Source organism: Mus pahari, unplaced genomic scaffold (assembly GCF_900095145.1).
Source record: "Mus pahari unplaced genomic scaffold, PAHARI_EIJ_v1.1 scaffold_11507_1, whole genome shotgun sequence".
In the NCBI taxonomy this organism is placed as follows: Eukaryota; Metazoa; Chordata; class Mammalia; order Rodentia; family Muridae; genus Mus; species Mus pahari.
The window spans coordinates 22321-27184 of NW_018393664.1; the positions used below are offsets into that span (position 1 = coordinate 22321).

At 42.3% G+C, this 4864-nt stretch overlaps 1 pseudogene; it reads right to left on the minus strand.

The window, feature by feature from the left end:
* Positions 1 to 529: 529 nt before the first annotated feature.
* On the minus strand, positions 530 to 1013 carry LOC110315656 (annotated as a pseudogene).
* Between the last annotated feature and the right edge of the window lie 3851 nt (positions 1014 to 4864).

A 4864-nucleotide genomic window follows, 5' to 3' on the forward strand; every position in this document is an offset into this window, starting at 1 on the left:
TTGTGTTGAATGATCTCACAATTGACCTCTAAGGACAGCTATGCAGGGAGAGGGCCTCACTGAGAGATCCCAATTCCCTGATCTCCTCTTCCAGCCACTTCTATCTCACATAGAAACTTCAGGGAAGATGTCCTCTAGGAACATTCTGGAAATATAACCATATTTTATCAGATTCATTTGTTTCCAGGTACTGGTTGGATGCCTCAATTGGTATGAGTTCCTGCCTCAACACACACACACACACACACACACACACACACACACACACACACACACACACTTCTCTGTTTGTGTCTCTCCCCCTTCCTCTCTCTCCAATGCTGTCAGACACAGAGATACCAGGGATCTAGATTTGTATGAAAAAGTATTTATTGATTAGAAAATTTATGTTCAGCTAAATTAAAGGGAGCCTGTGACAGGTTTCATGAGGTCAGGTGATGATATGCAGTGCAGACAGAAAAATTGGTTCTTCACTACTATGATCTTGGGAGTAGCAGATGAGGGAAGGTACAAAGTGCTGGCACTGGAGCTAAAATGTCCCATGCAAGTGAACCGGAACCACTGGAAAGATGGGACTGTCCTGTGGAGTTCTGGGGTTACAGGCAGCTGTGTAGTACTCCACTGATCCTTTCATTTGGTATCTGCATTGGGTATAAGGTCTTCCCAGAGTTGGAGGTTACAGACAGTTATAGGTACCCGAGATGAACTATTATGACAGTTTGCACTTGTATGATCTTTGCAGAATCCAAGTGGATTCTGCAAATGGACACAGCACACACCAACAACATTAGCAAAACTTGTGTGACGAAAAGTATTTATGTCTTTACATCTTGGTCTATACCTGTTAACAACCTGCACTGCATCATCACATCGGGGGTAGGTGCTATTATAGATATGGTCAGTGTAAAACTTCTGGGAAGGGGTTGGTTCCTGGCATGAGGCAAGCATTATGAGAAGTCCCAGCAGCAGCAGGAGACAAAGTCGGGACTCAAGCAGCTCCAGACCCACGTTTCCTGTGAGAACAGAAGAGAAGTGACTACTCCCACCTTGCCTCAGTTTTCCCTATCTCTTCCTGAAGGCCCTCTGTTGTCACTGTGGGTCCATGGTGTCACTCTTCCTGGACACTGCCACAGCACCTGCCCTTCCTGTCCCAGGCGTAGATAGTCAGTGTCTTCCCCAGTCTACTTTGTGGATCCCGTGGAACTGAGTGCTAGTTGTCCTGGAAATCAGGGATCATGGGTGAGTTCCACTTGGGCCAATAGATATACAGCAGGCTCTGTGGTTGGAGCTGGTGGCTCAGAGTCTTCAACACGCAGAACCCACACATCGGTACATTGCCAGCTTGTGCAACCAGCCTTCTGTTTCTTCACTTGGCCATGCCATGTTGCTACTGGCTCCATTGTAAGGAATAAATTCCAAACCCTCCTGTGCAGGTAGTCGGAAGTCTGAACTCTGCATAGAAATCCTATTGATTGGCTGTAGACTACGTGACTATGTTTCAATAACGGACAGAACACGTTTTCTATTGGCCTGGCTACACACTTAGAAGCAAAACCTTAGAAGGATAGTATCATAAGAGACATTTATATTTCTTTCTTTCATCTTTAAAATTATATGATGTTGGAGTGTTCAGAGATGTCTTACTGATTAAGAATAGTTGCTGCTCTTCAAGAGGAGCCAAGGTTGGTTTCAGCACTTATGCTGTGTGGCTTACCACTGCCTTTAGCTTCATTTCATGACATCTCATGTTTTCTAATAGCATCTGTTGGCATGTTCATACACATGTGCACAGACACACAGAGACACAGAGGTGAAAGTAGGTCTTGGGGATTGGTCTGATGTCAGTACTTAAGAGAGCTTCCCTTCTTCCAGATTCTTTTCCTTCCAGAGGACCACAGTTTGATAACCAGAGGTCACAACTGCAGTTAACTTCAACTCCAGGGGAATCAGACATTATATATACATAACCTGTACCCTCATGGCACATATAAGTACAGACACATTTGAAAGTTAAAAGATATCCTTTAAAAATTGCATATATAATCACTGGACTCTCCTTGTCTGTTCAGGTAAATGAATGAATGATGGACTGTAAGAAGACAATAGAAATACTTATGAATGTTGACCAATGCCTTGGGGATCCTTTTAAGAGTTTCCAGGAAAAAGGCAGAGGTTTATTTGTTGTTGCTGTTGTTTAGTTTTGTTTTGTTTTTTTTTACCTCAATGCATTTTGTTCCCTGTGTTGTTCTTGGGTGTCATTTCATAACTTCCATAACAATATTTACATTCAATTTATACAGATTTATTTTTGCTTCTCTGATTATAGGTATGGATTTCAATATGGTCAGTATACATGGAATATGGATATGGCTTTTTTGTCTTGCTTTTGTGCTATCCCAGATATAATCTATAGTCTGTACCAGGCTATTGTGTTTAAATTGGATTGTCCTGAGAAAATACTTGGAAAAGGCTGCTCTGTCAATATTTGGTATGTGCTTACAGACAGCTATTTACATGTTTTTCTGATCATGTTTTTCTGAACTCAAACAATGTTCCTTGGATAATTGCTCTCTTCTTTATATTCCTATAAAATCTACACTGAACCTGAAGGAAGATTGCCTACAGCATTACACGGTAGTTGGCCACATTCTTTCATGTTCTCAGATCCCAGATCTTGTAAACACTGATCTGTATAGGTTGGTAAAAGTAGACAATGACCACCAAAAAAAATTGCATATATAAAAAAATAACAAAAAAACTGTTCTCATGGCATAGTACACAGTATTTTCCTTATTATTTCCTGTAAAAGACTCCTTTGTACATTTACATCTACCCTCATTTGCTCCAGAGGTAGTACTAATGGTCTAGTTTTACACCATGGATCCTCAGGAGAACACCACTTTATCTAAGATGCCAGAGTTACTATAAGCCCATGTTAAAAAAGAAACACTAAATGTAATAGAATTTTTATTTGTTTTTCTTTGTGCTGGGGTTTGAACCTGGAGCCTTGTGCACTCTGTCACAGAGCTACATTTGCAGCATCAGATAGATGAAGAGTTTTGGTTTCAGCAGATTAAATGCCTCTCTAAGTTTTTTGTTCTCAAAACCTCCTTTGCATTCCAACCCACTGACACATCTTCAGACCTGCTAACATTACTGTCGTCAAGTACAGCCAGAGTAATATCCTATTAATAAGTTCTTAGGTTTTTTCCAAACTTGATGAATATCATAAAGTATTGTCTCAAGAAATACTTCCTCACTTGACCTACAGTGAATATTTTGATGTCCCAATTGATAGATGTCTTTTTGTGCAGATTCCATTGGTGAGAGATTTTGTCCAAAACTTGATATTTCTTCAAACCTGGGATCCTCTTGCAAAGACTATTCATGACCTATCGACTTGCCAGATTCCCAGTGTCAGCACTGGGACACAGCTCTGCCATGGGCTCTGGCTGTCTATGGAAATGACAGTGGACAACATCTATAAAATTGTAACAGGAACCCATTTTTTGGGAAAGGATCTTTTGGGGATGGTAAGAAGTGTTGAGTAGTGTGTCACTCTAGAGCCTGGGTTTGGTTTGAACTTGCTTAGAAGCCCAGATTGAATTGTGATTTTCTGTCCTTCTGCCTCAGGCTGGAAGTTCTAGAGTCCCAGACTTGCACTTCCAGACCCAGCTCATGAGCCATGTTGTAATCGTTCTGTGCTGCTGAGAGTGGATGCTCAGCTTTAGGAAGTAAGACTCAGCAGGAAGAAGCTAGGATGCTGTAACCTTGTCCTTGAAGTATGTTTTGGGTCACTGTGCCCTTTCCTGTCTTCCTTTCTTCTGCCATGACCTTGAGCAGCATTGCTTTAGCACATGCCTCCCATCGTGGGCTTTTCTCTAACCACAGACTCCCAAACAAGAAAGCCAACTAACAGGATGATATCCTTGACACTAAAATTAAATGAATCTCTGTTTCCCTCCATAATTATTCCCGCACACACATGCACACGTATTCACATGCACCCACATTTATTCAGTGACTCAAAGAACTAGAGAGATTCCTAGATGGAAGGAATCTATGATGTCTTTTATTACAGATCCTTCATTTCACAACCAAAGACCAGAATCTGGGGTGATGTTGCAGGCTGACAGAATGAGACTGGTGACTCCCAGATCTGAGGGCTACACAACACTCTGACAATTTCAGAGTTGAGGGGGAGATCTCCTGCAGAATGTGCACTCTCAGCAAGAGAAGAAGAGGCTGAAACTGGGTGATTGCAGGAGGCTAAGAAAGGTAGGGCTATGAGCTAGCCCAGAGGAATGAGGTCTGTAAGAGCTCCTTGTAGTCAGCAGAGGGCAGGAGCGGGCTATGCAGTCCTGTGCTGGTGTGGGGCCTGAGAAAGGAGGACCTGGCATAGAGATGGCCTCATTTTCTTCTGTAACACAGAAATCACAGATATGAATGTTCTTCTCACTGTAACCTTCTCATCTAGAGTTTCTTTATTCGACTAAGAATTTTGTAACTCTTGATGGACTGTCTAGCCTCCTCAGCCTTTTAATAGGGAAACTGGTAATGAGGGGGTGTTGAGGGGGCGCTGCTTCACTGTGAAATGAGATATCATCCCAGTGGGGTTGTCCTTCAATGTTCAGCAGCCTTCCTCTTTGATGACACTGCCCTGGGAAATGGTTGTTTTGAACAAACTAGTGTGGAGAGCAATTATTTTATGTCCTGGGGACAGTCATTTAGAGGCTGCATGTTGGTCTCTAGGACACCCCTAGCTCTTCCCCCCTTCCCTAACCTACAAGGCTTTTATATCTCAGTCTTATCCATAAGAACACCTTCTTTCATTTCACGGTGTTTTCAGGGACTCCAGGGGTCA